Here is a 16,299-nt window from a genome sequence, read left to right as displayed (position 1 = left end):
TAAGCTCATCTCGATGTTACACTCATCGATACCTTTTATTGAAGTACCCACATCAATTTTTCATATATATTATATATTTATATATATTATACATATATGTAAATATGAAAAATATATCTAAATGCATGTGAGTACTCAAATGGAAGATTTTGATGGGTAACATCAAGACGAGCTTATATTTTTAAAAATATCAATAATTAAGAAATGACATTGTATCTTGTCAATGATTGACATTTTTAAAGATATAAGCTCATGCTGACATTACACTCATCGAGACCTTCCATTTGAGTACTCACATCAATTTTTCATATATCGATATATATTATATATATGTATATATGAAAAATATATCAAAATGCATGTGGGTATTCAAATGAAAGCTCTTGATGAGTGTAACATCGGGATGAGCTTATATCTTCAAAAATGACAATAGTTTATCAGATACAAGGTCATTTCTTCATTATGTAACAAGACACAGATCATTTTCAAATGCAGCCTAAATTCTTATTATAATAAATTGACTATTGGTGAGAATTATATGAACCCGAGTCGAAATTTTTTTTCGCTTAAAACCCATTTTAACCTGGGATAGTCTAATTCAGGGTGAAACAGAATGAAATAGGTTTTAAGAAATAAGGAACTGCATTGATACTAAACCCCGTTTCACTCTGGTAACGTCTACTTAAGTCCGTTTTCAGACGAGTTAGGTTGAAGAAGGTTCTTAATAAAACTCTGTTTCATTCTTTTAGCGCCTAGCTGGGATTGCACGATGTATACGATTTTTTGTTTCTCAGACGAAAAAGTGTCAGGCAGGGTTTTATTAAAACCTATTTCAACCTAGTTCAACCTTAATAGCCTAAACTGGTTATATTCATAGTAAAAAAAAAAGAAAAAATTATCATTTAACTGTTGGTTACTTCATGTTATTATTTGTATGACTGTTAAGGTAATGATAACTATTAGTAATGTTAATTTATAATTATACAAGAATAATGATATCGAAATGAAGACAGAAGAAACGACGAAGAAAACACAAATTTCCGTTGAAAAAAACTCAGCTTTACTGGGATTCGAAATCGAGACCTCACGATTACGAAGCAAGACTGGATCCCCTCTGCTACTCGAAGACTAGTCATACAGTAGAAATATTTGTTTCCATTTAAGCTACAACTGACAAAATTAAAATTAACTCATGTGATTAAATATTATTATTATTTCTTATGTCATGGTAAATATTACTCTGATTATTATTATTAATTTTACAACGTTGCTTACAAAGTGCTTACAAAATTTCATCGCGAAAATTGCCTAAATTTTTAACTTCCCGCTAAGAAAATTGAAAATTTTCAAAAGTTGGGAAGTTATTGGTTTTACCCCGTTTTTCGAAAATCAAGTTTTCAACAGATGTTGACGTTTTGAGGTCCTAGGAAGCTTCCCCGATTGTTTCCGCGATGGTGTCCGTTTGTCTGTATGTATGTATGTATGTAAGTATGTATGTGTGTGTATGTGTGTATCGCGATTGGCGTCATTCAAAAGGGCTTGACCAAACTTAGATTTTGAATATAATTGGGACCGATTCGAACCGGTAGATCTTGAGAAATTAAAAAAAAACTACAAAAAAAATTTTTTTCAAATGTGTTTTTTTTTTAATAACTTTGAAACGGCTTCACCGATCGATTTCAAAAACTATTCAGCTCTTAACATTAAAAAACCACGTCGATCGCCGCCAACCCGGTCAAAATCGGTTAATTCGTTCGTTAGTTATCGTTGTCGATAGAAAACCGAAAAAAATGTTTTTTCGGAATTACTTCGAAATTTTTCGTTTAATCAATTTAAACTCAAAGATCCTTTATTGGGCTTCAAAAGCTGCGACACAAAAATTATATTTTTGAGCTCTTCGAGTTCAAAATGTGAAAAACTGTGCTATTTGTTCATTCTTTAAATTTTTAATTTGGCAAACTATTCTTTTTAGCAATTAGGTCAAATTTTTAAGTAGAAAAACTTGATCTTTCGTATATTTTTAAATTATTCTTGCACAAACCATAATTTTTTATTTAAAGCACGAAAAGTATATACACATGAATCGTTAAATAGTTAAAATATCTGAAAATTATTTCGAAAAAATTCTGGAAGAAATTATTTTTGAAATTTTTATAAGGTATAATTTTGTAACATATCGTTCGATTTTGATTTTTAAAACGGTATTCAAAGTAGTTTTTAGAGTAGTAATGAAAAAAAAATCTGTATATACGGGTTTATATTGAAAGGTTAAAGAAGCCCGGTAATTATTTTCGAAAAATATCAAAAAAAATTTTTTGTAAATTTTCAACCAGCTTTAACTTTTGGACGCGTCGATCGATTTTAATTTTCCAAATGGTTTTCAACACAGTTTTTAAAGCGAAAAAAGTGGATGTCCGGGCAAATATCGTTTGGTTAAGAAATTTAAATGTTATGTCGAAAAAATACTGAGAAAAAAAATTTTGTGAATTTTTAAACAAATATAATTTTTGAACGCGTCGTTGGATTTTAATTTTGAAAAAAGCATTGGCCGCAGCTTATCAAGCATAAAAAATTTATAGAAGGTGTTGGTGTGATTTTTCGCACGTTTTACTGTAATACATTTTCAAAATAATGATAATAATTTTTATTACTCTTATTTATTTTGAAAAATGTATAAAGTTTTAATCTCTGTTTCACCCTAGGAAGCCTACGCGATAAAATTCTCATTAAACCCCAGCTCACTCTTCTACGACCTGAATTTAGACGAATAAGGTTTATACAGAGTTTTAAAATTTGAACTAAACCCCAACTCAATACTCCTCACCCTGATGCAAGACGAGTTAGGTTGAAACAGAATCTTAAAATTTAAACTAAACTCCAACTCACTATTCCTCACCCTGATATAAGACGAGTTAGGTTGAAAAAGGTTCTTAAATTAGAGCGGCATATGTCTACATCAAAGGAATCAGGCTCTACTAGGTTGGACTGGGGTTTTAAAATTTTGACTCGGGAAACCTTGAAAAGGCACAACAAAGCAAAAACCCGTTTTATCATATAAATACACTAGCCACAAAATTTTTCTTATTCTCTTAATAATATAGATTATTATTATTATTATTATTATTATTATTATTATTTAATTATTATTGTTGTTTTAACTATTATTGCCTACTACATGAAAATTATGTTGCTGTCACATGAAAATCATGTGGCTGCCACAGTAATGTATCATGTGCAGCCCCAATTTTTTTTTTCCGTGTATATATATACTATAGGAATCATTTCGAACTCACTCCGCTCGAAGATTTTATCTTTATTCTATTTTGAGAATGATTTCCATAAAGGTATAGGAATGATCCCTATAATATTCTAGGAATCCTTCCTATACCATTATGGGAATAGTTCCCATAATGATATATGAACCATTACTGTATTATTATGAGAATATTTCCTATAATATTATGGGAATGGTTCCTATAATTGTATAGGAATCATTTCTATAATTATAGAAACCATTCCTATACCATTATGAGAACCATTCCCATCGTTATGGGAAATGTTGCCATAATTCTGGGAAAATTTCCTATAATTATGGGAACAGTTCCTATAATTGCCTGGGAACTGTTCCCATAAAATTATGGGAATAGTTTCCATATTTTTCTTTCCGTGTATGCTTAAAAACACAATAACTCTATTATTTACGTCATTTTTTTTTTTTTTTTTTTTAATTATTCAGTCAGACCCTTTCAGGGTTTAGCATCTCAAATAGCTATTCAACTTGGTGTTGTTTAGTTATAATTTATGAAAAACTAAATTCGTGTTTTTTTCATTGTTGTGTATAAAATATATATGGTTAACATTGGTCCTAACGTGCATTTGCGTTACAATAACAGCTAGAGCTGAGTTAAAAAAGAAAAAGACCGCGAAATATTTGAAACATAAATTACTTGTCAATAATTGTCAATAATAAATTGTTCATTTTTTTGCATTTTACTCTATCAATTAGCAATATAATTTTTTGATTAAAAACTCAATGGGCATTATGATTCGTGGACTTTTGAATTTTCCAAAGTTTTATTGAATATTCCATTATTCAATAGTTCAAAATTTGAATTGAAAATTTTTTATCGAATTTTCCTTCAAATGATATAATTCATAATATCATGGCCACGAATTAATTTTCTTATTATTTTTCAGAATGAATAAGGAACGCGAAAAGGTGAAAAGCAATTTATTTAGACATTAAGTCTGACAGTAACGTAGAAAGCTTTTGCATCTTATAGATCTGACGAATCGTTGTTTTAATGTAATAAAAAATACACTCTGGTATTTTTTTCTTCTTTTAATTATTATTGTTTAATAAGAGTTTGCCGAGAAAGATTTGTATTAAAAACTTGAAATGGTAATTAAAGCGACATTTCAAGCATTTAAATCTTTATTAAGGAATTTATAAGTTCTCTTAACCAGATAGTTACAAGCTTAATAGATAAATAAATAGTATATTATTTTTACGTTGCAGAGTTAACTTACAGAAACTGAAAGATAAATACGCGTAACACGTACAAAATGTAACACTGTTCTCAGTTTCATAGGGGTGCAAATCCACAGTAAAGTAACACAGAACATTTTTTTGTTTTTTATTAAATTGTTTGATAAATTTATTTTTCATTTTCCTTTTTTTGCAATGAAACCCCATAGATTTAGTTCTCGTTTTCTCTTTTTTACCTGGACCGTCCAATATTGACACGGAAAAAGTGAACCAATTTCATATCTAATCCAATATTTTCTATATTGCGACGAAAATTCCATCAGTTCCCGACTAGAAATTTCAGTGAGGCAGTGATTTGGTGCAAGTAAGGCATGCCTTAGAATTTCAAACTTGCAGTAAGTGAGGCATCCAAACCTGGCCGAAGTTTGGGATGTAACGCAGTTGCGAGGCTCAGCCTAACTTGGATTCCTGATTAAGCTGCAGTTTGGAAACCACACTTGCTGGTGATTATCTAAACCTCATTCGGTCCGAATTTGGCTACCTAAGTAGGCAGCATTTCGGAAACCAAATTCGCATGGAAGAATCCAAATTTAATTCTTTCTTGGTTTTTAGCTTTTTTATTATCAAGCGAAAATTAATAATAACAAATGCTTATTTTTTTTATCTACTTTTACTATTTTAAGTTTAAATATGGAATTTAGGACTAAATTTTTTAAATATTTCGTGAATAAAAAAAAACAAATTTTTTTTGCTTTTATTTAATATTATTTTTTATTATTTAATTTTAGTTTTTCCGTAATTTATTTTTTATTTTTTGGAGCGTTTTTTTATGTGAAGAAGTTTTTTTTGATTGGTAGATTTGATAAGTCAAGGGGGAAGGAGATGATGTAGGAGTTAGATACATTAGTCACACATAACACTTAACTTTACTTTACACTCGCCTTAATAGTAATTATTAATTATTAAAAATCGTACATGTCGAACGCGAGACTCGAACACCGTACCCGACGCACGAGAGCCCTATACCATACCGCGACGCTACGCCGATGATGAGCGACTTCGTGCCTCAAGATACTTATAAGCACGACCAAAGTTCGGCTTGCCTAATTTAAAACAAATAATATTCGAATTGGGGTAGCCTAAGTTCGGAAAGCCAAGTTCGCTCCAAACTGACAAAACTCAGGTTATCGTTACTTGAAACCAGTTCGGCATTCCCATGATATATCAGACTTAAGGAATCCATGAGACTTTCCTAGTTACGTCCAAGTTTGGCAAGCGGAACTTCAACTATTATTTATGGTTACCGTTATTACAAATCAGTCCGGCATTTCCATAATATGCCGGACCTCGGCAATGCCACACAGTTTCAGGATCACAACCAGATTTGGAATATTTTCGGCATGCCAATTTTCGTTCTGCCTACCTTGGTTTTTATGAGGTGCAACTTAGGCAGGCCTAAGTTAGGCAAACCAAACTTGTCCCTCACTAATTCTTCGGCATTCCTCACTACAATTTCTAATCGGGAGTTTAACATACTATTAGTAAACCTGAATTGCATGAAGTCACAGTTACCGAAGATTTACCAAAGTTTGGTTTGCCAAACTTGGGCATAGCTTGGAAAACCTACGGCAGAACGAAGTTTGACAAACTATTGGTGTGCCTGACTTGCATGAACTCACGGTTACCGAAGATTTGCTGAAGTTTGGTTTGCCAAACTTGGGTGAAGCTTGGAAAACCTACGGCAGAACGAAGTTTGACAAACTATTGGTATGCCTGACTTGCATGAAATCACGGTTTTCGAAGATTTGCCGAAGTTTGGTTTGCCAAACTTGGTCATAGCTTGGAAAACCAACGGCAGTCCAAAGTTTGACATACTATTGGTATGCCTGACTTGCATGAAATCACAGTTACCAAAGATTTGCCGAAGTTCGGTTTGCCGAATTTGGGCGTAGCTTGGAAAAACTACGGCAGTGCCGAACTTTGGCTTACCTATAGTGGAATTAATAAGGCGTGAATTAGGCTTGCCAAAGTTCGGAAAGCCAAACTTGCCCCAAATTGATTGTTCGGCAATGCCTCACGAAATTTCTAGTCGGGTTGACGCTTCGTTTTCAGATGTTAGGGAATTTTCTAAAAATTTCTGTTTAAATTAATTCAATCATTTATAATTTGAAGTTCTTGATAAAGATTTATGATTAAAGTGACATGAAGGAAGATTTGAATATCCATTGAAAATGTGCTGACTTCGAACTCTGGACTCAGAGCTGCCGACTTTTGTTCAATAAGCTTAGCGTCAATATGGGTTCAGATAACACTTCAGAATTCACGTAGTAACTGCAGGTTAATATTTCATATATCTCCCAATAGAACAGAGCTAAAAGTGTCGTCCCCAATGAACAACCCTGTAATAGAAGAAGAAGTACGAGTAAGAGTAAAAGAATATGAAAGTTTTATTCCTCGGTACTTAGCTCTTAATATTTAAGTGACTGTATATACTGTAGACTCAAACAGATTTTTGTATAAAATAAATATTTATACAATTATACCGAGCTATATTAGGAAGAAAATGAATTATTACATTTGTTTACTCTGTTTTATCCCTAAATCTCTGTCGCAAACTACTAAATAATTCTTATCTACACTCACACACAAGTTATAATAAATCTCAATGCCTTTCTTCTCTTTCCTCGGCTTAGCCGGTAAATATTTTTTTAATTGATACTTTCGAGATTAGAAATAATTTATCTGCAAAGTTTCAAAGTTTCTAATCATTAGAAATGATAAAATTTTTGATAAAAGTTTAATTGATTTTAATTTTTCAATTGATTCACTATCGCTATTGTGTTAAAATTTTTTAAGATTGCAGAGTATTACTCACGATTATTATACTCGCGTAATTACCATATAATAGTACAGCGTCTATATAATTATAAGAGCGTGTTAATTAACTTTGATAGTGTCATTTTTAGATCACCAGCATTATTACATTATAAAGTAAATTATATTTTTTTCACGCTTCAACGCGGAGCGGTCGGTGTGCTTTTGCTTTTGCTTCATTATCAGGAAATGAAAAACATGTCATGTTGATCTTAAATCATCTAAACCAATTTGAAAAAAATATTTATAAAGTATATTAATAAAAATTGTACTGATATCTCTGCTCGAGAACACAAAAATAAATAGACACGGCAACAGTGAAAAAATTTAATTTAGTTATCGTGAAAGATCTATTGAAAATGTTATCTTAAATGGCAATTGAATCTTTAAATATGCTGCCTACTGTTCTTCCGATGTCTCTTCTACTTTCTATCTTCTCTAGCGGTGGCCATTTCATGGAGCGCTAAGATGGCTGCTGATGAGTCATTGGCGTGAGTCTACACTGTAAAAAATCCGGAGTGAATCGGGAGTGAATTTCACTCCCATCACGCGGAGTTCCGGAGTGAAGTAATTAATCACTCCGCGTAGGGAGTGAATCCGGAGTTTTTATTTGCGGAGTGATTTCAGAGTGATTTCGGAGTGATTTCGAATTTCACTCTGAAAAACATCCACGTTCGGAGTTTTTAAAATAAACAACATAAAGATGAATTTTCGTTCTACAAAAAAAATCTCAAAATTAATCTTTATATATATATTTCTTCTGTGCGTGTGTTTGTCACTGAACTCCTCCTAAACGGCTGGACCGATTTTAATGAAATTTTTTGTGTGTCTTCCGGTGGATTCCAGAATGGTTTAGATTCACAATTCAGTCCACGAGGACATGTTTATTTAATAGATTTTTTATTTATAAATTGTTGTTGACCTTGACTACCCACATGCACTTTTTATATATTTTATAAATATCATATATATAAGATATATGAAAAAATTCATGTGGGTACTCAAATGAAAGGTCTCGATGAGTATAAAATTATTATGGACTTATATTTATGAAAATGTTAATAATTAACGAACGATAATGTATTTTGTTAACTAATGATGTTTTTAACGATATAAGCTCATTCCGATGTTACATTCATCAAGAGCTTTCATTTGAGTACCCACATGCATTTTTGATATATTTTTCATGTATACATATTGTGACATGGAAAAATTCCCCATGTCAAAAGACTAGTTTGGCTATTTGTTTTATTTTATTTTTCTCTATCATTGTTAATTATTTTGGATAAGCTGAAGGAATGCGGAGATTCGACGCGCCTGTGTCGCCCCAAGCGGCCTCCTGATCAGAGTGTGAAGCTCGAGGTAAGACTTATAACCGAAAACGCGCCGAATTTTAAAAGTATGCATGAATGAGTGTGAATATTGTAGAGAGTATGTTAGAGTGAGAGCGAAAATCAGTTGAGCGATCAGACGAACCCGCGAATCTTCACGGAGCCATCAACGACCGAATCGACATCTGGAAGAGGACCACGGCGAGAACGAGGCGAATTTAAAACCGACGAATGACGACAGCGGTTGATCAACGGCAGCAGAGCGAGGCACCATCTGGGGGCCGTAAGCCGAACCGAGTGACATATCGACCCATCATCGATCGCAACGGAGTACTGGACGCATCCCGTAATACAACGGCCGGCTAGAAGAAGCCGTGAGCTGATTGGATGCGAGTTTTTGAACTAACGGAAAACTAGAGAACACATGTTGCCGAGGAGGCAGCCATAATTAATAGTTCTGATCTGGACGCCGTACCTGTTGGTTCACCAAATTCCAATACGCGCATAAAATAATTTTGAAACGCAGTTACGATCCGTTATTGGGTTAAATTTTACCATTAGTTAATTTGTTGTCTTGTTGAAGATATTATGACGATCTGTTATTGAAAAATCGCCGAGTGACGATTAATTTTTATTATTACGTGCACGTGGGAGACGCCATCGCCGAGACATCGACGCTATTCCGCCTGCTATCCCGCCAACTTCGTTGAGAGTCAGCTACCTGGACGAGTACCGACCCGAGGGGTTCACTGCTGCCGCAGGGTGAGTCTGATCGCTAATCTAGCCCCAGGGTGTCCTCACCGCGATATCGCGATCAATTTTGGTGAATTTCACCAGTTTAATTTTTGGTGTAATTTTTTTTTCTATTAATTTTTTTTTTTCGAAAGTAATTATTGAATTCCTTTCGGATTATCGAGGCGTGTGTGACGACACTCAGAGGCTCGGTACCATCGGGGTGTATTTGTGTGTGTGTGCTCGTACATCAAAACGTGAATTCAAAGTCGAGCGTTCGATTATTATTAATTATTTTTTTTTATTTTTTTTTTATTTATAAATTCATAAATTTCTGGAGCCCTTATCAATAAAAATAATTAATATAACTGAAAGCATTTGAACTAAAAACATTACTGCAAAAAATAACTGTACAAGTTATTTATAACATAAATCATAATTCTGGTATGTAATTATTTAGATAGAGAATTATTGAATAATAATATTAAAATGCTCCATTTACATGTAAACAATCTCAAAATTCATAATTATCATTATCAACAAAATATCAATTAATCAATTAAAATTTAAATGATAAAAAATTACATGAAAATAGGATAACTTGTCATCCAATAGTGATTCTTTTGAGACTTTAATGATCAAAGTTACTTTTTTTGATACAATATAAAATTGAAACCTAAGTTTAATAAATTTATATCATATTCAATGATGATTAATATTTGTATATTATATTTTTAGGGACTGAATTAATTTTATCAGCTTAATGAAAATTTAGCTTCAATAAAATTCAGAAAATTTTTCATAGAACATATTTAGTATTAAATAATAAAAATGCGTTTGTTTTCTTATACCATAATTTCTAAGATGACTAAAAATTTTTATCTATACTCAACAACGTAAACAAAATTTACTATCATATGTATGACATCGGCAAATATGCATACAGCTAAAAATTCCAAATCAAAATTGATTTCTGCCTAACAAACATGTCAAAAAAATTGTAAAAAATAATATCTTAAAAAATGAAAAATGCTCCAAAACCCCATGTTTCTATATGCTGATGGAATTAACATTATCAAAAGTGAAATAAAAATAGATTTCAAAAAAATAATCTCAAATAAAAATTATGTCAAACATAATTCAAAAACAGTAAAAATATTAATTATAATTTAAATCTTAGGTAGAAAATCTTAAGCTTTAAAAAGTAAAACGGCGTGCCGTAGCTTGTTTACGCAATATCCCAGAAAAAGGTCTTATAATAAAACTGCAAAAAAAAATCATACTTCATATGGATATTGTTTTTTTTTTGTAAAATCAATTGAATTCTGTTAATTTGAGATTTTAATTTTTTTTTGTTTATTTACTCCATACATAACTCACAAAAAGTACAAATACATACATATAAAGGTTAAAATTATCAAACAAATGATTTTTGGGTCTCTTTTATAACAAATTTATTTTATTTTCTACCAAATACTAATAAATTCTATTAAACAATCAATTCTTTATAACAAAAAACAATATTTAACAACAATTCATAAAATTTTTCCTAACTTGAAAATATTACAGTTTTATAAAATTATTTTTATTGCAATTAGGATATCGTTTTCTGTGTTCTGTCACTACTTGCAATAAATACTGAAGCTGTTCTTCATTTTTCGTTAAGCATCGATTATACTGCTCTATCAATGCCACGCTGCGTTCTGCTACATCATTGACAACTTGAAGTTTTTCAAAATACTCCAAGTTTCTTTTGTAATTTAGATTTTGAGGCCACAAAGTTACATCCTCATCAATGAAATCATACGACAAATCAAACGATTTAAACAGATTTATCGATCTCACAGATACAAATTGACTAAGATCTTTATTTAATAATGACTCTAAATTTTTCTTATCGATTATAAAATGACTCGTTGTAGTTTCATTGGTTTCACAGTTTTTTAAAGCATGAACTATTCTTCTTTTTGTTTCAACTGAAACAGTTTCGTCAAAGAGAGATAAAACAGACAAATCGTTATTTAAATACCACAAGTGATCGGCTAATTTTTCTGAGCATGCCCGTGAAATAGTATTATTAAATTTTTTATATGAAATTAATTCTTTAATTAAAGTTAAATCATTATTAGGTGCTGCTATAGCGCACGGCGCAGTATACCAAGCTTTTAAATAGAATATTATGATAAATAAACTAAGTTCTCGTAATCCAGCTATTTCTGATTTAGTAAGATGAAATTCATTTCTAAATAAAAAAATTTTTAAACTATATATTGCTTTAGCCATCCACCTTGCATGATGGACGGCTCCAGGACGCTTAAATGTAATATTTGTGGTAGTAGCACTCAAAAATATCGATGATAATTGCAGGAGTTCACGGTAATCGTCACGACAATGATCCATCTACAAAAAAAGTTCAAAGTCAAAATAATAGTATATTGTGTGACTAGGGATGAAACAAAACGATTTCAGACCAGAGTGAAGTTGCCTGCCCGAGCGAAGCGAGGGCTGGCATCACTCGGTCTGAAATCGTGTTTCATCCCGCGTCACACATTATATTTTTCATATAAGTTGCATTAAAAATGCTAGTTTCAATGTCTGGAGCCAACCAGAACTAGATAGTTTCAGACGCACAGCGAAAATACCATTTTATTATAAAACATAATAAAATAGAAAGTAATAGTTTATTTTTATCAAACATTATTCGTAAATTGACAAGTTTTCTTTTATTATTCTTATTTGTGCTTAATAACAGAATTATAATATGTCAGTACAGTTAACGGTTAGAATGACAATTATAAAGCTGCAACTTCACCTCGCGGACAGAAAATCGTCATTTTCTGTCCGCCGGGAAGAAATAATTGATTCCTGCCCGGCACAGTCGCATTGGTCTGAAATTGTCTAGTTTCGGTTGGCTCAACAGACATTGAAACTCGCATTTTCAATGCAGGTTATATGAAAAATTAATTACATTGCAACCTCAAAGTAAAGAACATTAATTATTATCAACTGATGTGAAGTAAAAGTTACAAAATATTTTACAAATGCAATTGTAATCGTTAATGATGATTGAGAGTGTAATAATCATGTGAAATTGATTTCCAATATTTTTATTTACAACGGGGTTAATTATTAAGTGTAAAATGGAGGATTATACGGAACTTCATAAATTTTCATGTTTCACTTTACCATCAGTTGATAATTCTTTAGCGCTGGATTAAGAAATTTTACTTCTATTTGATTATTAACGAATTTCAAAATTTCATCTTTGATTGGTGTTATAACTTCCAAAATACTACAGCGTATTTGACGCTGTAGTATCAGAACACAATGCTTTGATGTTATCAGTATTAATATTCCATTGTTTTACTGTTGTCATAATAGCTGAAGCTTGATTTTGTCCAGTTCCAGATTCTAGTTTGGGGACTCCTAACAGTTGAAATTTACCTGATGATGATTAAATAATAGGAAGCCGGTCAACTTGTTCTATACCTGTAATATCTGACAACAGTTTTCCATCAAAATGTAGCACATAATTATCAGTTTCCAAATTAGTTTTCAGATTTAACGTCGCTTCTTTGCGAAATTTTTCCCGTGCTCGGTGAATAGTCAAATGACTGAAGTTTACGCTTGCACAATCAATATTTAGGCTAGATAATAAAGCAGCAAAAATGTCAGTCGCCGACCTACTACTCACATTAGCTCTATCCAAAGCCGCAGCAAGTTCTGGTGTCATTAGATCAATTTTAGGAAGTTGTTTTGGAATTTCATCTTCATAATCAGAGATTATACGAGAAGTATGACTTTCCAAAGATTTCTGGGATAACTTAGATGTTTGACTTGATATTTCATGATTAACAACATTATCAGTCTCAACTGTACAAGAATAGTCAACATTGTCATTACCGAACTCTCCGACATCAAATGTACCACTATCATTATTGTTATTATAATTGATATCAATGTTCTCTTCATTATTGTTATCACTATTACTGTAGTTATTATTTTCATCGCTTACATCAACATCCATATCTTCAACATCTTCTGGAATTGGTTGAGAATTATATGAAATAAAACCACGTCGACTGGAAGATTTTTGTCCCAAATAAAATAATCTTTTTTCTTTATCCAGTAAATTTAGCACATCAGCATGAGCTATATCAAATAGTTTATTTAATTCGTCCCGAAAAAGGGATTCATTTTTTTTTGAGATTTTGACTTTTTCCTCTTACAGTTTTTTTGTAAATTCCTCCATCGATTGTGATTTGAGGTTAGTTTTAAAAAAACAGATCTTTTCTCTATTGTCGGGATTTGTGCCACACACCATATTTCGAAAACTTTGTCGACAGTGGTTGATATGCTTTCTTTCACTGAAAAATTTTTCGTTTTGAGATAATAAAATAAAAGTGACATAACCTCTTTCAATGAAGGTAATTTTTTTCCACCAAATTCACCAATCAAGTACACTGTTTTCACCATTGTGATCATAAAATTTATAACTTATATATTTTAATTATAAGCAAACTAGCCGTTACCCGCCCGCTTCGCGTGGCATAAAATACATGCCAAGTGAAAGAAATATTAAATTATGTTATCTAGCTGCCTAATTATTTATCATGAACGGATTTTACGAAATTAAGACACCCTTAACTACTTAGGGTCTTATCGATTTATATGAGTTAAAATAATAAATAACACGGCTTTCCACATCACCATGGAGGTACTGTGTCGTACGATGCTTTCCCATTATTTTACATGGCGGGATCCCCAGTAGGCCTACACCATGGATCGACGTGAGTGTCAATGCCATCAAGTTTAGAATTTGTTACACATATCAAATCTATATAAATATAGATTGGATATAAACAACTTAAACCTAGGCATCAATACTCTGTCGTGCTAAATAAAAAGACAGTAATTTAACTTATATCTTTTTTATTAACTAATTCTAAATGAACAATGGTTATAAATTTAAAACTATGAACTTTTTACCATATTGCTATCATTTTCTATTTTATCATTGTTCTTATTTTTATACTGTTATTATTTTCCTAGTTTTACAATTTGTTTGATCACTAATTTTGTATATTAGAAACGTAAATTAAGATCCAAAAAACCCATTGTTCATAGTTTTATCTTTACAATAAACCTGAAAACTATTAAAATATATTATTTATTATATCTATTCGTTTTCAATCTATAAATGTATCCAATCAATTAACACTAAACAAAATTGAAAGCTTGATAAACATTTCTTTTGTAACAGTAAAAAGAAATTATTATATAGATAAAATATTTAAAATAATTGAATTAAAAACCATTCTAGCGGTAGATCCAAAAATTTTTTTAAATTTTAATATTTATTGATTGGATTACTGTTTATTTTCTGATTCTATCGATCTAATTTAATGAAATTATTAATATAGTCAAAAATAGAAAATTAAATACTTAAAACTTCTTTATATACAACATTCTTCGTTTTTCCTATTGGTTGAAGAATGACCAAGCTGTCAGGTGAACTTACTCTTGAGCATCCCACGTATAGTTGGCCATGAGAGAAACAGTCATTTCTTAAATCAATACCAGTCATCTTTAAACTCTGCCCTTGTGCCTTGTTAATCGTCATGGCATAACAAACTTTGACAGGAAATTGCAGACGTTTAAATTCGAAGTGGTAATCTGATGGAATCAGAGGGATCCTTGGAATGAATACAGTTTCTCCTTCATATTTTCCGGTGAAAATCATGGCTTCAATGACATTTTTGTGTAAGACCTTGACTTAAAGCCTGGTACCATTACATAATTTTGGCGGATTTAAATTGCGGAGCAACATTATTGGAGTGCCAATCTTGAGTTGAAGAACATGAGGTGGTATCCCTGGTGGATTGAGTGTGTGTAAGAATTCAACAGGATAGTGGACAGCTTCTTCATCCTCCAGTACTTTGTCCACCGATTCATATCTTACTTGCTCAGTTGGCAGTTTCTCCAGCAAAAAGTTGTTAATACAATTGACTTGTTCATTGGTTGGTGTGAGAATGGCTCTCTCCTTTAACCATGAACTACAATTATCGCCAGCTTTGTCAATATTCGGGTATATTTTGTCAGTCAAGGTGATTAAATCTGGGACAGTTTCACAATTAATATAGGACACGTTTATTCTTCCGTCTTCTTCCGGAATTTGGCCATCACCTATATCAATCAGTATTTTTGAAAACTCTTCTGCTTTCGAATTTGGCTGAAGATGAACACGCATATTGATAGTCAAAGATAAAACTTTTGACCGAAGGCCATAAAATTGATGACTTAATAGAGGCTTTAACTTCATCTGCACGTGTTCCTCGTGGCACAACAGGCAAAGTTTGTCTAAAATCACCGGCCAAGAGAACAATTACTCCTCCCATAATTCGGTCGCAACCTCTAATATCTTTGAGCAATCTGTTTAGAGCTTCAATACCATTTTTGTGAGCCATAGTGCATTCGTCCCAGATAATACTTTTGTTTCTCGCAGCACATGAGCCATATCACTCTGTTTAGAGATGTTACAAAGTGGAGACTCAGAATAACCTAAATTGAGAGGTAATTTAAAGGCAGAGTGAGCTGTTTTATCTCCGTCTATCAAAGTCGCAGCAATTCCTGAAGAAGCAACGGCTATAGTGATGTTTTTTTCACTCCTGATTTTCGCAAGCAGTAAATTGATTAAAAACGTTTTTCCAGTACCATCTGGAGCATCAAGAAAATACAACTGCCCAGAATCAGATATAATCGAATTTAAAATTTCATTGTAAACTTTTCTCTGTTCTAGATTTAATTTAGGAACATTTTCTGCTACAACTTTAGTTGAATAGACGGTGTCGTAAGCCAATTCACGCAAATATT

At 31.9% G+C, this 16,299-nt stretch overlaps 1 protein-coding gene and 1 long non-coding RNA gene across 4 annotated transcripts in view; both read left to right on the top strand.

The window, feature by feature from the left end:
* The window catches only part of LOC123271818 (neurobeachin), a 497,397-nt gene that overhangs the window by 19,041 nt on the left and 462,057 nt on the right, over window positions 1–16,299 (top strand). The window lies entirely within an intron of this gene.
* On the top strand, window positions 7,767–16,050 carry LOC123271962. Its single transcript, XR_006510994.1, has 3 exons — window positions 7,767–7,778; window positions 11,071–11,072; window positions 15,910–16,050. It is a non-coding gene; the product is annotated as an uncharacterized LOC123271962 (long non-coding RNA).

Source organism: Cotesia glomerata, linkage group LG9 (genome assembly GCF_020080835.1).
Source record: "Cotesia glomerata isolate CgM1 linkage group LG9, MPM_Cglom_v2.3, whole genome shotgun sequence".
In the NCBI taxonomy this organism is placed as follows: Eukaryota; Metazoa; Arthropoda; class Insecta; order Hymenoptera; family Braconidae; genus Cotesia; species Cotesia glomerata.
This window is presented reverse-complemented; position numbering and strand designations above follow the sequence as displayed.